We start from the raw sequence: 17,583 nt of genomic DNA, 5'->3' as shown, positions 1-17,583 counted from the left end.
AGAATTCAATCGTTTGAACGAGTGAAAACCTCCACCAAATGACCCCCAAAGGCAATGGAGGCCCAGCGCTGCACCTTATCCGAACCCTAACCCTAACCATATAAGACAGGGTTTGATAAGATACGTCAACAAAGGAGGGAAACGAGGCGACGATCGCGACCTTCCACCCAGAATGCAGAGCCAGCCGGATACAAAAACATGCCCATGTTTATTTGCCTCTGCTATCTGGGCCGCTGATCCTGCAACCTGCACTATATCACTAGGCTCCTGGTGCATGTGGTCACATTGTTTTTTCGCCCCCATACATTGCCCTGAAATGGATCAAACTTTGATAAGGCCGCATGGAGAACTACCCCGGGAAGAGGATGATACAGTTCACTGCACGTTTTCACTCAGCTTGGTTCCCCTCCACGGGATTTTTTTTATCTGATCTAGACACGTGTTTTTATTCACATTTCGATATGTAAATAAAAACAATAACAACATCTCTTCACGGAAAAAGCTGCATATACAGTCGCGTAGGTTTGAAGCTGCGGATTGCCTCCTAAGATTATTACGTTCGATAAACAGCGCTGTTGAGGCCGACCTGAAGCTTAAAAATAAAAATTCTCCTGGAGGTCTTGGACAGCACTGCTCACCCTGATATGAAACTCCTGAGATCCTGTGTGTGTCAACAAGATAATGGTTGTTCTGGCAAAGTACACCCCAGGGCGAGGGCAGAGCGGGCATCACCTGCCAAGAGATGGGCTGATTGTGAGCGTGACGCGCGAGGTCGTTTGTATCGCACGACATGCTGCCAGTCTCTGATGTGTCCTCCCGCAGATGGCTCAGCAACATGGCTACAGCCATTGGCTTGTCTTTCACCATCTGCAGCAGCTTTTTATATGGCCACAACCACCACCACAAGAACAAAGATTGACAATAAAACTACTATTTTTTATTTTAATTTTAAAGTTCTTGTGTCAATTTATGGATTTGTATTTAATATTTAGTGTTAGGTCTAGCATACATTGCATTTTTTGGGGCAACTGTGAAGTAGGTTTATTTTATTATCAACCTTTTAGGTTTATTGTACATGGAAAATGCAGCCATTTCTAGCTTAGTGAGTATTTTTTAGGTATCTATCTATCTATCTATCTATCTATCTATCTATCTATCTATCTATCAGCAGTAGTTGTTGTTGTTTGGCCGCTGTGATGATCATGAGGATTATTAATAGTAGTAGATGTTCAATGAGCCACTGGATCAGAGCTGTGAGTACAAACACTAACTGTCCACACACTGTGGTGTCGCTCAACTTCTGGATTCTCCTTCCTGTTCCTGGTCTTCGTCGATTGGACGCCTCCCTGCTCTCCCTGCGATCCGATTGGCTGTCTGACGCTCATGCGAGCGGCGTCATTCCCAGCTGGGGTCGCGACGTCCCTTGCTGCGTTCTGCGAAACTCGTCATTTCGACTTCGGGTTTTTTCCTATTTCCGAGCTGGACGTGTCCCGTCGCCTCATTCCGCGACAACGCGGGACGTTAACAGTCAGCGCGTCTGTTTGGCCAATTTATGACGCCCACTCGCATCCCTCATCCCGAATAAAGCTGGACGCGTTTATCAGTGAGAATCCGCGCGAGCCGGGTGGGTAAGGGCGCTTTGTGGACGTGAGTCCGGTCCGTTATCTCCGGCGAGCCCTGGGGGAGCCGGGCGACCCGCCACCCGAGAGTCCGACGCGGAATCCCGATTTAACCAGCACCTGGGACCTTGCAAGTTGGGAAGGCTGGATTTTCCGGGTGTTCGCCTGAACGGAACGCACCACCCGTTTTCACAACCACGTAGCGAGAGAGAGAGAGAGAGAGAGAGAGAGAGAGGTGTATCCGAGAGAGCGAGAGAGAGAGAGAGGGGTGTATCCGAGAGAGAGAGAGAGAGAGACATAGAGAGAGAGACAGAGAGAGAGAGAGAGAGAGAGACAGACAGACAGAGAGAGAGAGAGAGACATAGAGAGACATAGAGAGAGAGACAGAGAGAGAGAGAGAGAGAGAGGGAGCGAGAGACAGTGAGAGAGAGAGAGAGAGACATAGAGAGAGAGACAGAGAGAGAGAGAGAGAGAGACATAGAGAGAGAGACAGACAGAGAGAGAGAGAGAGAGACAGACAGACAGAGAGAGAGAGAGACATAGAGAGAGAGAGAGAGAGAGAGAGGGAGAGAGAGACAGGGAGAGAGAGAGAGAGAGGCGTATCCGAGCGCCGGCTGGACGAGAGTCTCCACAACTCTTTTGAAACTGAGGGCGACGGGCGGACGCGGCTCCACTTCTGGCGGCGGCTCCAAGGTGAATGGCGTCGGCTCACTTCCACTGCCCGGGCTTCTCTCCGATGGCGTGCTTTTTTTTTTTTTTTGCCCGGGACTTTTCCAGCCCCGTCTCCCCCGGAACCGCGTAACCCTCTGCTTGTCAAAACAACGCAGGCGCGTAATCCGCCAGCCGGGGCGAAATGAGACGGTTCCGAGTCGCATTTGATCCCCGTTTCGGGCCGGTATCGCCGGTTATTCGAGCGGAATCTTTTCATTTCGCCAGCTGTCAAAGGCAAAGAGTTTGGCTCCTTCTGGATGTGGCGGCTACGCTAGCGCAACTAGCCTGCTCGGTGTCAACAAACCAGCCCCAGCCTGGTTTGTTGACACCGAGCAGGCTGCCGCTCTCCAGATTCGTCTCCTATGTTTGTTTATTTATTTTAAAATTGAAATAGTGCGGGTTGTCACGCAGGGTGGTGGTCGGCGGGGCTGGAGTTTTGAGGTTTCTTTGTCTCCTGTGTTTCGGTACCCCCTGTGCACGCAGACAGGGGGTTTTGTGTTTTGCCGGGCTGTCGGGAGGGCACAATTTGAGGCTTTTCTCCAGGATCTGAATCTGTTTATTCGGCCGAGTACGTCTTCGCACACGGGGGATTTGTCCGGGCAATAGTTGCTTCGGTTGTACAGGCTATTAGCATAACAACAAGCTTCACAGTCTAAAACAACCCCCCCCCCCTAAATATACAGAATACGCTAAATGCCATGAACCGAGCACGGTTCCTACTGTAGTGTTGGCAGTGCAGCATCAACACATGTGGGCATGGGTGACAATAGATGAGTCGATTTGAATGATCACGATGTCATTACTGACATTAAAAAAAAAAACCTCAGAATAGAAAGTTTAGCACTACCTCATGCCACTTGGTTACACTTTTTTTTTTTTTACTATTCTCAAAGCTGCAGCTCACATCCTAGATATAATCTTATCGGCAGTGGAGGAAACGAACAGCATCTGTACTGGCTTGAGTATATTCTGTTTAGGAGACATTCGGCTTTTACTCTTCTACACTCCAAAGAAAATATCTATGACCATTTATTTTTTTTATATACATTTTAGCTTTACAACATTTCTAACAGAGTCAGTGTCTTTAAATACATCTGGTTTTATATATATATATATATATATCAAAAGCAAGCCAAAGCAAAGATGATGATGATGATGATGATAATAAAAATAAATAAAACATCATGGACTGTATCTCTAAAACTGCTGGATCATCAATGATTCATCAGGTCCATATGCTTGTAAATTACTGTGACCGCCTATAGTATTTTTTGTAAACTGTAATGAGGATCTGCATTCACACCAATCTGTAGAAAAGGTATGACGAGTACTTGGATATGGCAAGTCCTTTTGCGTTTAACAATTGAAATACCTTTTAAGAGCAAGGCGTTATATACTTTTCATTAACTTCTTGCCTTACTTTTGCTGTAAAGGTCACCTGGTTCTTGCTGGTAGGACGGAAAAGCTCAGGTAGAGTCAAAATTTACCATGTGGCTCGTAGTTTGGTGTCTGTCATTGTGAGGTTGACTCTTTTTAACCAGACTTTCTAGACCCACCAAATGCACCTCCACCCTAACCCTGTGACTGTGCTTTTGGCCATTTCCTATGCCAACAAGCATGAGGTCATGACATAAATATTTCATAGCCTGTGTAGCTGATAGCTTTGTGTTGAACACAAACTTTACCATTTTATTAATCCACTCGGATCATGTTGTTGTATTGGGATTCTTTGTGAAAACCTTTTACGCGTTTAATCTGTTTTGGTACATTTTATATCATCCTAGCTTTCCGGAAGTGATTTGACAGTGGGCACGCAATGTTTGCAGTGAATCATGTATAAGAACATACATGAGGTGAATAACGTTTAATTATACTGGGATGCACTTTAGGTAACCCACATTTCCTAGTGAAATATCCATGTTTGTTTTCGTCTCATCTAAAAAACTAAATAATACAATTTTTAAAGCAAATGATTTGACAAGAGATGAATCTGTGGAAGTTGAACCAAGAAAGAAATTTTGAAAATCAATTTCCTGTGCGGTTTTACCTCTAACAACACACTAGACACTATAAAGCTATAGCAGAAAACAGTATAAAATCACTCGAACTATGGCTTTCTAGAGAATGTAATGTACAATGAAATTAGTGTTTGAGGCTGAGCCAGGCAGCTAAACATAGTTTCCAAGAATAGTAAAGAACTGTCAGTGCAAAATTGATTGATCATTTAGGAGCAAAACAGCCTCACTCTCTCTCTTAGTCTCTCTTCCCTCTCTCTCTCATTCTCTACTTTCTCAATTCCTTTCTTCTCTTTGAGTGTTCAAAGCAGGCTTTGTGTGCCTGTGTGCAGGCGTGTGAGTGACCATGCGCGTTTCTTGTGTTATGAAACAAATTGAACTGACAGGATTTTTTGCCAAACAGACATATACATGTATACACACAGGAACACATGTGCATGTTAACACTGCCAATAGGGCCCAGATAAATAAGCCTGTTACCTTAGAAGTGACTTTGGCCAAAGGCTTGGTAAGCGTCTTATGTTTTGAAACACTTTCCAGCATGAAGTGCATAAGCAGATAGAGTGTGTGTGTGTGTGTGTGTGTGTGTGTGTGTGTGTGTGTGTGTGTGTGTGTGTGTGTGTGTGTGTGTGTGTGTGTGTGTGTGTGTGTGTGTGTGTGTGTGTGTGTGTGAACACATGCATGTCTATACATGTCCATTGCACATATTTATGTTGGTTCTGTTATGTTGGTTCCTTTAAAATATACTGTATGTAAAATCACGTGTGGGCTTCTGTGCAGCACACGTGTGTTAGTTGACCTTACTGTACACCAATCTTTCATCAAGTTCATACAAGGCCTAACAGCATCAGTCAGAGTTGGTCTAATAATAGCCAAAGCCATTAAATACAGGTTGAGAAAGAATATTTCCCTTGGATATATCCAAGGGATATTGAAATATCCAAGGAAGGACAACCAGTGAACCGGCAAAACGGTCATGGGCGCCCACATACATTGATGTGCATGGGAAGCGAAGTCTAGTCCGTCTGGTCCGATCCCACGGAAGAGCTTCTGTAGCACAAGTTGGTGAAAAAGTTAATGCTGCTATGATAGAACGGTGTCAGAACACACTGTGCATCACAGCTTGCTGTGTATGGGGCTACGTAGCTGCAGACCGGTCAGAGTACCCATGCTGACCCCTATCTACAGCTGAAAAGCACCTACAAGCACGTGAGCGTCACAACTGGACCATGGAGCAATAGAAGAAGGTGGCCTGGTCTGATGAATCACATTGAATCTACATCATGTGGATGTTCGGGGTTAGGGTCAGATCTGATCAAGCATCTGTGGGATGTGCTGGAACAACAAGCCCGATCCACAGGGCCCCGCCTTTCAACTTACAGGACTTAAAGGATCTGCTGTTAACGTCTTGGTGCCAGATACCACAGGACACCTTCAGAGGTCTTGTGGAGTCAATGCTTCGTCGGGTCAGAGCTGTTTTGGCGGCATGAGGGGGAGCTACACAATATTTGTTGTTATAAGTGGTGGTTTTAATGTTGTGGCTGATCGGTGTACTGTATATCTCAATAAAAACACAGGAATCTTGACAGTCAGCCTTTTATTTTTTTATTAAGTAGCCAGGCGACATTTAGAAAGGGATGGTTAACTTCAGCTTAATCTAGGGTGTGGTGTGTTTTGTGTGTTGTGGTGCAATACACTATCTGTTTTTTGTATAAGAATTGATAGATGAAGAAATTTAAATTTAGCATAGTAAAATTGCAATATTTTTCTGTTTTGGCAGTATTCCAATGTTTTTGCAATGGTTATTTGCATGAATTCCACAAAGGGGGTGTGTGTGCGTGCATGCGTGCGCTTCTATTGTCTATGTGTTGGTTCCAAGTAAAACCAAACAGTATGAGTTACTGCGACTTATCTTTTTAAAATATGTATTTCAACACTGTCCCTTTGTTTGTGTCTTTCCATCATAAGGTGCATGGCAGCCATATCAGTAACCACTGTTGCAGGGTCAGGACAGATGTCTATCAACATAACGTACTTTGACTGGGCCACTGTTATTGTGCTGTAAATGCATTGCGTTATGGACTTTCTTATCTTCACGTCCTTTTTCGATTGGGGATGTCACAATCTAATCAATCTAAACTAATCATGCTAGACATGAAATGAAAAATACAAATACTGTGTTAAAATGTAGCTACGTAAGCACATACCATTTTAAAGCATTGAAACATTCAACGCTAACAACAGTGAGAAATTCATAGCCTGAACGCAGACGGAGACACCATGTGGCAGCGGTGGAGTCACAGGTGCCTTTGTCTGGAGGAGAAAGTATCAGGCAGCATGGCAGGGGTGGGACCAGGGGTGAGACCAGGGGTGGAACTTCTCCGGTTTCACCAAAATACGTGATATTTAAATTGAGACCCTATTTTTCAGAAATGTAGAGTGAGTTATTGCTTCACAGGGAAACACAAGGAACCCTGCCAGATTTACTAGCACAAAAAAACAAAGATACATGTTGAGTGATTTATTATTAGTCATAAAATCTGTATGATATTGTTATAAACCATGATTTTTTTTGCCTTGCTTATTGCACCGAAAATATTTACATCATGACAGCCCTAGTCTTGAGGGAGAGAGAGGGAGTGTGTGTGTGTGTGTGTGTGTGTGTGTGTGTGTGTGTGTGTGTGTGTGTGTGTGTGTGTGTGTGTGTGTGTGTGTGTGTGTGTGTGTGTGTGTGTGTGTGTGTGTGTGTGTGTGTGTGTGTGTGTGTGTTGACAGAGTGCTATTTGTAGGCTTTTCTTCCATCTGTGTGCATGGGTGTGACGGCATCTGTTTATGTGACACATACTGGCCCGTGCTGTTTTAATGATAAGGTGAACATGCCTTGGACCAGATAGTGAGCATGTGAATTTTATTTTGCAGTAATGTTAGTTCAGGACCTTGACGTTCTTGTAATTCTTGGTATTAGTTTTAAAGACCCACCAGATGGGAGCGTGTCATGATCTAAAAATCTTGATTTGAACACACACTCCATGAGCAGGGCTATACATTGGTGTAGTTGTTTTTTTGTGTCTAGTAAAGTCAAGGTGTCATTTTATTAAAAAAATTATATTTTATGTCTATGTCTTTGTGCAGTCAGTTTTAGGTGCGGGTTTCAGGGCGATGTCATAGACCAGCACTGTGAAAGCTCCAGGCAGTCATGTGGTCTCAAACAGCAGTTTTAAATCATTGCAACGCAGCCCCAAATACAAAGAGAGGCCTATTCGCAGTCCCAATGACTGAGAGACGCACGCAGAAAAGCGTACTGAACCAAACCACCAACTGAATGGCCTCAGTCTAAAAATTACGTATCCATCATGAGAACTTTTAGAGCCTATTTTGGTTGTGAAACAAAAATACCTTTACTGCCTTAGTGTTCATTTGTTTGGTCAACATGGAAATATTAGCACAGTGATTTGAATGTTAAAATTATATTTATCATATATTCATTGGCTCATAGCTCACAGTAGTGTTAAAAAATAATTATGAAATAAAAAGTTGCGACAGTGACCAAGAAATATGAACTGAAAGCACTGGGGAGACCAAAACTCACTCAAGGTTGCAGATAAGCTGATGCAACATGTGGAACATGTCAGTAACATTTAATGCTGCCGGGATGAATGTCTATCAAGTAGTCTGCTTGGACCCTGTTTTTGCGTTTAACAAGGCAAATAACGTATGGAGAGCAGGTCATTAACACTGCCAGACATGTCGGACAGGTTTTGACTTTCTCAATGTCACCATTAACAGCTGTTGTGTTTTACTAACCTGTCTAACCTGTCTAACCTAAGTGGTGTATAAAGAGGCACATGGTCACACCCGGGTCAGAGCAACGGACACATGGTCGTGTGACTTATTTGGTGGAGGTTAAGCGGTGGTGGTGAGTGTTAATAGCCTATAATTTTGATGGGGATTTTCTTTCTGATTAGAATCTGTGATGGGTGACGTCTTTTGACCACATTTGTTCAGACAGTTCATGGCTATTGTTAGTCATGTTTTTATGCTATGTTTTCCTCTGTGTGAGGTAGGAAAAGTAATTTAATAAAAAATAAAAAAGTAATTGTTTAATCAGATTGGTGCGATTGGCCCCTGAATCCGTCATACCCTTGCATACAAATCAGAGCTTGAGGAGATGGTACTGTTCTTCTCGGTATGGGCATCATTTTTTTGTCAATCTTTATTAACCTTTCAAGAGATGTTATGAATGTATGATATTGGAGCTCGATTACACATTAAGCAGTGTTGTGCGGTTAAACATTTTGTTTGGAGATAAAACAACAAGTTTGGCACTAACCCAATTATTATTAGTAAAGCTGAACTTTTTTCACAGTTATTAGGACCACGGTAGGAAAAGTAGCCACTGTAAGCCATTTGTCAAATAGGCTATGGATTTACTTTGTCGTATGACTGGATTGTTTGTGGCCGTGTGTCAACAAAGCAATTAGAACAACGGGAAATTTCACTAAATGTTGTTGTAATGCCACCTTAAGTTGTTTGATTGATATAGATAAATAGTTTCAATTTTGATTGGACACGATGAATCTAATATGGTGGTTATCGCAGCAAGTTAACCAGCCCAATCATTATTAAGGCCATGTTGATGAAGTGAACTATTTTTGTTCAATCTCTAGGAAGTGGTGTTTGGATTCTGGTTGGGTTTGGACCACAATATTCTTGTCCCAAGTTGGGTTGAGTTTAGTATGTGGTGCAGCTGGTCACCACACACACACACACACACACACACACACACACACACACACACACACACACACACACACACACACACACACACACACACACACACACACACACACATAGCCAGATCCACAAGGCATAGCTGCATTAGTGACATAATATTTAGATGTTGCTGCAAAGCAGATTCAGTGACTCATGCCTTCTGTCGTTCATCAATATACAACTCCTTCTATCACTCTTCCTCTCTCTCGCCCTTCACCTTTCACCTTTCTCTCTGTTTTCCTCAGTAAAATACAGTTTACAAAACTTCCAACACATTTACTTTCAGTTCCCTGTTCTAGTTCCTCACACAGAAATCCATGTGTGTGCCATAATATTTCAGTGATGTTATTCTCAGACACTTTGAGAAAGCTTTGTAATAAATAAAAGTAATTTAAAAATGAGTGTTGTGAAATTTAGTACTTTAAGATGACTTCAGATGAAGGAAATGTACTTCTTCTTTCAATATATTGGTCTAAGCATACACTGGGATCACACTGTCATCTTACTGATATTGAAGTCCTGCCATCGTTGTGATGACATGTTCTCCATTTTTGCCTCGTTCTATGTGAAAGATGGTTCATTTCCCACCAGAGGGGAAGGTGGGAAGATTAGGTGAACTTCCTGGAAAAACTCAGCCCATGTTTGCTTGTGCTTTTGCTGTAATAGTTGGAGGCAGGTTCTTACCTTGATATTTGGACCATGAGTAAAATTCAAGTTTAGCTGCTTCACAATTCATCACTTGAGTAATTCCAGGATGCATGTGTTCTTATATGAACCCGTCCATCAAACTAGTCCTCTGACCCATCTCACGCCCCATTCCTTAAAGACACATCACCCCGCACTTGTTCTTTAATTTCTTGTTCCTCTATTTCATTTTTTATGAGTGAGATTAGTTTATTTTGGGTTTTTTTTCAAGCGAATAAAATGATAAAACCTTGGAATATATCAATATTACATAAGATTCCAGATGATCATTGTAATCAGTTCTTTCATTCAGCACTTGTTGTGCCAGTCACCATTGTTACGCAACCCAGCAGAGGTGGACCAAAAAAATCAATCAGACCACCTGATAGACGGCTCCAACGGGAACTTCATAAGAAAATGGGGAAAGGGGAGAAAGGAAGAAAGCCAGAAACTAAGGCTGAGGGAAACAAAACGGAAAGGATGTCAATGGGAATCGATTTCTCTCTCATAGTTTTTTCTCCTCAGGGGAGAGAGTGAGTGGCGTTTGTACGTGATTCCATGTGTAGGAGAGAGGGCAAGTTAGTTAAAGGGAGGGGGTAGGAGCTGGGTGTGTGAGGGAGAGAGAGTGAATCACTTTGATAGTGTGTAGTGTACTGTATCAGAGAGAGAAGACCATTTGTGTGTGTCCCTGTGGCCACTTTGACTAATCTTGTACAGACCCCCACACGTGATTATATGACCTTGTGTGTGTCTAGAGATGCGTATGCATGTAGAACGCCCTTCATGGGATGTGATTTTTATTTTTTTCATTTTTTAATGTATTTGCCCCCAGAGCGGTGTCAAGTCAAGCTCCTCCGAATCCATTCGGCTCTCTCATTAATGTATGACATTGAACACTCTTTGTTTGCAGGGTGGTGTGTGGGCTGTCACACTTCACAACACACTTGTGTGTGTCAGCATGAGGGGGCTTGCCGTTTAGCCAGAGTGTTTTTTAACCCGGAAGGTCAGAGGATTGATTTCCCCCATAGGTAAATGCCCATCGACAGAGATACCGCCGGTCCGCAGCACCCTTCACTGTGACCCAAATGTATTAATAATAAACAAAAATTTAAAGGCGGTGAACTAAAATTACGTTTGAAGCCAAATAATATTTCCCCAGTGTTCTAGGACTGGTGTAATCCCAGTTTAGCTTCTAATGGGTTGCAAGGTGTTACGCTCAAAGGTCACATCAATGATGTCAAGGTGGAAAAAAAACCCTCAATCTATAATACTCCCTGCATGAGGAAAAACGGTTTGGCTTTTCAACACATTGTATGCCACCAACTTGAGAGGCAAGTACACCAACAGTATTAAAGTCACTTTTTATAGATACAGCCCCACAATATTTTTAGTATTGACTTCAGGGCCAGGTCAGTAACATCAATTTTAATAGCTAAACAGTATCCATGACCAAAGGACAATTGGGCTCATTTACAGCGCTTCCCTTAAAAGCCTCAGTTCAGGATGATAATGTCACTAGAAATCGAACGCCAACAGCAGCATTTACTAACCCTAGAAAAAGACTTTGTGAGCACACATGGTTTCTTTATTCACACAGTTGGACACCTTCACACTTTAGAGGTGCTCAGTACGACCAAAGTGTTCTGTGTTAAGCCATAGGAGGCGACTACTATGCCTGCGGGGGGTGGTGTTCTTGCATGGCCACACGCACGGCGGTTAGACCACAAGCCTTTTGTCCGCGCCATAGAACACATCAAAAGGTTTGGTTTATTTTTTCCTTCCACTGTCGCTGATGCTTAGAGGGACTTTAACACAAAATCTGACTTACAAAGAGAAAAATGAATCCAGAAACGCCAGTGTAACTTTTGGGAAGCAGTCGATCTGGGACAGGCAAAGGGAGAGATTGATCCGAACATCGATGAGTAGGAGCGTTTGATTTCGATTAGGGGACTTGCCAACGGGCCTGGCCGTCTCAGCATAACTCTGATAGCTTTCTTTATCGCCAGTGCTCTGAAGAATAGCCGCAAACTCTTTCAACCTCAGATTGGTTCATTTAAACCACAGTATCTTTGCCTTTCAATCTCCAAGTTACTTTTCTGTTACACTTCACACTACACCTGATTTATCTATTTCTATGTACTTTTGCCCTCAATATTTCTCAAATTTTTCATAATTTCTTCAGTTTCAGGGTTTTTTTTTTCCCCTATTCTTTATCCAAGTCTTGTTATGTTCTGTCAGCACAGCCATCTGTGGGATGTTCGCACACAGACACGTTCTGGTTTTGCCACCTTGTTTTTAATCTCTTCAGCTTCTCTCTGTCCTCACTGGTTCTGGCAGTTGCAGACAGTACTCTAACCCAGTATGCATGATGGGACTGTAGAGGTCATGTGCCATTTCTACAATCAGAGAGCATTATTATTGTTATTATTATTATTATTGGTATGAGCATTAAGGCTCTGGTTTCAAATCTATCGTGTACAGCACCCCAGAGTTTAGCCCCAGCAAGTGTCACTGTACAAAGCCGGTTAGAATGTATAGCTAGACTTACTGTCTTGTTTACCAGGTTTATATGACTGGTGGTTATTTCCCCTTTCAAACCTGGCTTAAGGGCTAGGCTTCAAACCACAACAGCCAGTAATGTACAAACATTTTTATATTCTCTTATGTGTTTAGATATGGCAGTTGAGGGTAATTTATGCAGAAGTGTTTTGCTGTAAGGTACATCTGGCCTGAATTGTGTGTGTGTGTGTGTGTGTGTGTGTGTGTGTGTGTGTGTGTGTGTGTGTGTGTGTGTGTGTGTGTGTGTGTGTGTGTGTGTGTGTGTGTGTGTGTGTGTGTGTGTGTGTGTGTGTGTGTGTGTGTGTGTGTGTGTGTGTGATGGGTCAACTTGACGGCAGCTAGCGTCTAGAGGACTAATTCAGGATTAGGAGTGTGTGTACATGTTGCAACATTTCTATCATTGTTTTTTTTAAACAAGTTAAAAATTTCGACATTATGATAGAAACATATGATTGTGGTATTACATATAAAGTAATAATTGTGACAGCTCTAGTTAGTTAATGGGTTAGGTGAGTCAATGTAAGGGCTTCACTGTGGTTATGTAGTGCTTTACTTGTGTTTCTTGCTCAAGGATACCTCAAAACCTTTTGCCAGGAGGAGCCGTGAGTGCGTGTGCGTGTGCGTGCGTGTGCGTGCGTGTGTGTGTGTGTGTGTGTGTGTGTGTGTGTGTGTGTGTAAGGTTGCCAAGTTGTTCTAGAAGTAAACTACTACAGTTCAGCTGTTTCGCCATCTAGCCACTAACTCTCACTTTGAGTCAAACTGCTTCTCCCTATTACTAGAACTCAAAATCCTGTAGTTTGCCAGTCACCTTTTAAATGTAGTGGGATAATTACTCTTAAGAGAGGGGGACAAAATTAGAGTGATTATTAAATTCTCCGCACTTTCTGTGTCAAAAATCTCTTGTTCCTGTCCGGTCTGGTTGCTAAGCAACTTAACGTGACAGCTGGTTGGAAGCTTTTTATTGGCTGTTGGCACACTATAAGCAACATTTCTGGCCTTGGCACCATTGATTTACATTGTGATGCAACACAGGCCAACCACTCAGCCCAAAAAATGAAAAACAGCATCTTTTCTCTTGTGTATTTGGCTGCTGTTGCGCTTCAAAGGTTACTGTAGCCGGTGGGAGATCAAGTCGCATTTAAAGGACACTGTGATAAAGTGGGAGAGACCACACCACTTTTTACTAATCCAGTCCACTTACATAACCACCATTATATCAGGGATTCATAAATCTTTCTAATTTTTTGTAAAATTATCTGTTTCTTTAACAAATAATTCCACAGCTCATTAGTAATGCCACTTTCATTCTACTCGTTCAACTATCCTGGGTTTGTTGTGTTTCTGTTACAATTTTACAGAGTATGTTTTCTAATTATCACAAGTAAAGACTGACAAACCATTTCAGTTTCCATTTCAGGACAATTTTTCCATTTTTGGTTACAGAGTTTAAGCTTTACATTTACATTTTCAAAATTTGCTTGACAAACACTCAACATTCTGGAATCTCCATTATTTATCACAACATGATGATGTCATGCCATCGGGCCACATAAGTGGGTTAAACCAAATCCGGGTGATTTTGGATCTGTTATTTTTATTTTTACTTTTATTTTTATTGGAATGAGATCTGTTATATGTTTGAGTTTCATACAGTAAAATTGGAGAAGTGAATAATTGAAATTGTAAACTGTATCTTGTTGATACTCACCGGCCCTCCTTTTATTGATTATGTAACTCACCCCTGTAGTGAGGAAGGTGGAGCCCAGAGATGATTAAATGGAGAAATCTTATTCTATATAAGCAGTTGAATGGTGCCTTGCAGAAAGAAGGGTCGGACGTGCTGCTAGAACGTGTGCAGTTTTCTTTTGTGTCAATATGAGTTGAGTTAAATGCTGTTGTATTCAGTCTTTTTTTTTTTTTTTTTTTTTTTTTTTTTCTTTTGGTTCCCGTTTGAGGTGCATGTGTATATAAATATGCACCTTGGGAACTTCAACATGCCTCTTTCCACTGCCTTCTATTATTGGCCAACCATACAAATGGTGGCAATGGTGGTTCAAGTCCAGTAGGGGGCAGTAAAGAGTGTCAAACGAGGAGAAAATTCGGGTGTACAGGAGGAGTGTCAAGTCAGTAGGCGGCGCCATGCAGTCCACAACCAGAGTTACAAGACGTTTCGGAGCTCTCCAGTCTTCTGTGTTGCCTGATACAGGGTCATTTGGAGACCGACATCAAATGGGAACAGGAGCTGAAATGACAGGAGCACCACTGCAAGAGGGTCCAACACCAATCTTCTCAGCCCCACTTCGCACTGGAAAAGCCCGAGCAGCATACATTGCCATGGACATTGGCGAAACAATGGACTATGATCAAGTCAAAAGTGCTGTCTTGTATAAATCTGAAATAAACTCAGAGATTTATAGAGTGAGGTTCCGCACCAGCATTGTAGGGAACGACGAGACACCAAAGGAGCTGCAATCACGGCTGAAGGACCTATACGAGAAGTGGATATCTCCAAAAGAGAAGACCAAGGAGCAAATAGGTGATGCCATCATCATTGAACAGTTCTTAAGGATCCTTAATCCTGAGCTACGCGCCTGGATTAAGGAGTGTCATCCCACAACTTCAAAACAGGCAGCAGAGTTGGCTGAATCTTTTTTGGCTGCCCGTCGCACAAGTCCATACACCCCTGCTAAACCCATTGCAACAGCTCCAGCACTTGGAAAGACGGTGGGAGGTAATGGGCATCGATTAAGACACGGCAAGTCAGTGTCTTATAGGACACAGACGGGTAAAGAGTTTAGTCACCCAGGCCCCCAAGTATGTCATGCATGTGGACAGACAGGGCATTTCAAGGGAGATTGCTCTGAGGAAGCTCACACTATCAAGGTCCTGATCAATGAAAAGCCACGTGTAGCCTTATTGGATAATGGCAGTAGTCGCACCTTGGTTAGATCAGATTGTCTTCCCAAGGACGTAATTTTTAATGTGGGCAAAGTCAAGGTCTGGTGCATTCATGGAGACGAGGTAGAATACCCCATAGCAGATGTGACCATCCAAGTTGAAGGCCAACAGTACCTATTAACCGTAGGTGTAATGCTAAAGCTTCCATACGAGGTAGTGTTAGGCAGAGACCTTCCAGTACTTTATGACATCATCGCTGGCCGGGGCACTGAACACAAAAGCAACAGCAACAGTCAGGGTATGGTAGCTGTTACCAGGTCAAAATGCAGGGACGCACGCACTGAGCCAGGTTTTGGTTGGGATGAGCTTCCTTTCGCTGATGACGAGGTGCCCTGTGTTGAGGGAGCCGGGGCGGTCAGAGCCAGGAAGAGCAGGAGACAGCGAAGGCGAAACAGACTGATTGGTACAAAGCTGGATAGACCTGTACCAGAACCAGATGGCTCTGAGTTACAAGTAATTCCCAGTGACATTGCTCAATTACAGAGGCAGGACCCTTCATTAAAGCTCCTGTTTGCCAAGTGTGTCCCAGAGTCAAGCCAAGTCACAGAGCGAGGCAGAGAGGTTTTCATCCTGAAGGAGGCACAACTGTTTCGCCGTAGTCTACTGGGAGACCAGCTAGTTATTTCTCAGAGTTTGAGACCAGTAGTCCTTAAGCTGAGTCATTCGATCCCATGGGCTGGACACTTAGGACAACTTAAAACCTTCACCAGAATGGTCCCACATTTTTACTGGCCACAGCAGTATGTGGACTCTGTTCAGTACTGCAAGTCCTGTGCTCAATGTAAATTAAGAGCACCAAGCCGGAAGGGAGAAAGGGCCCCCCTGGTTACCATGCCCATAATTGACACTCCTTTTTCTCGCATTGCTATGGACATAATTGGCCCACTAGAGAAAAGTAAAGCTGGCGACAAGTATATACTTGTAGTATGTGAGTACGCTACCGGGTACCCAGAGGCTTTTCCATTAAAGAAAATCAAGGCCCGTGAGATAGGTAACTGTCTTATTCAGCTTTTCTCCAGAATTGGGGTCCCTAAGGACATTTTCACCGACCAAGGCACTAACTTGACCTCCAAGCTGCTTAAAGAGGTGAATAGTCTACTGGGGATTCAAGGGGTGAGGACAGGTCCAAGTCATCCACAAAGAGACAGTCATGTGGAAAGATTCAACAAAACGCTGAAAGCCATGCTGAAAAAGTTTGTGGCAAGATCAGGATCAGACTGGGATCAGTGGCTACCTTTCCTGTTATTCGCCTACAGAGAGGTGCCTCAATCATCGACAGGTTTCTCTCCTTTCCAGCTACTTTACGGCAACCCAGTAAGGGGTCCTTTGGATGTGTTGAAGGAGGCCTGGGAGGGTCCGATGTCTAAGCAGCAATGCCGCACCTTTTCATATGTCCTGAAAATGAGAGACATGCTGGACCTATTTCAAGAGCTTTCCAGCAACATTCTATCACATGCACAACCGCGCCAGAAAGAGGCCTCCGATTGGTCTTCCAGGAGATCTTTCCAGGCAGGTCAGAAAGTTCTGCTTCTACTACCAACTTCTGAGAGTCGTCTTGTTGCTAAGTGGCAGGGACCTTTTGAGACGACCAGGAAAACGAGTCCTGTAACATATGAACTGTTCCTCCCTGGCCGACGAAAGAAGCGGCAAGTATTCCACGTGAACTTGTTGAAGGAGTGGATAATGGATCGAGCAGAAGCTTCAACACAATTGTGGGCATGCACTGGGGTTGATCAGGAAGAACTGCAGGTGCAGTAACATAAGATAAGACTTTATTTATCCCCGGAGGGAAATTCAGGTATTACAGCGTGTAACAAAATCTGCAGTTTAAGATAATAATTAAAATGAGATAAGAAACACATATGTACACATCTATCTACACAAGTTAACATGAAGAAGCACTATGCTAAGTAGTGAGCTCAATATGGACAAGTTGCAGTAGGTCTACAGTAAGCTCACAGTATTGCGGTTATACTAATAAAAAGTGGCATACAGTAGTATACAGTAGTATTTCTCTTCTTTGGCCTGCCCCCCCCCAGTTGCCGCAGCTACCGGCGGACATCATCATGTGATGTCTCCGTGATGTCACAACTCTCCCCCTATAAAGCTGAGCGCCAGTTTAGACCCTCGTCAGTAGACGAGGGTGTCTGTCGGCCTCCCTCCTCGACATGATGAGGAGGGACAGGCCACAGGTTCAATATGGCAGCAGGAATCGCCGGCATTCACGCACACAGATATAGCATTTCGTAATAGTAAATCATTAC

The 17,583-nt window shown here is 43.3% G+C and overlaps 1 protein-coding gene across 1 annotated transcript in view; it reads left to right on the top strand.

Moving 5' to 3' along the window:
* Window positions 1-2,264: 2,264 nt before the first annotated feature.
* adipor2 (adiponectin receptor 2) overlaps window positions 2,265-17,583 on the top strand; it is a 35,346-nt gene continuing 20,027 nt past the window's right edge. Inside the window, exon 1 of the mRNA XM_080022797.1 lies at window positions 2,265-2,312. The gene's annotated coding sequence lies outside the window, so the exon portion shown is untranslated. The remainder of the gene's footprint in view (window positions 2,313-17,583) is intronic.

The sequence above is a fragment of the Zeus faber genome, assembly GCF_960531495.2.
Source record: "Zeus faber genome assembly, chromosome: 21".
Classification (NCBI taxonomy): Eukaryota; Metazoa; Chordata; class Actinopteri; order Zeiformes; family Zeidae; genus Zeus; species Zeus faber.
The sequence above is the reverse complement of the archived record's forward strand: the minus strand, read 5'-3'. Positions and strand labels throughout refer to the sequence as shown.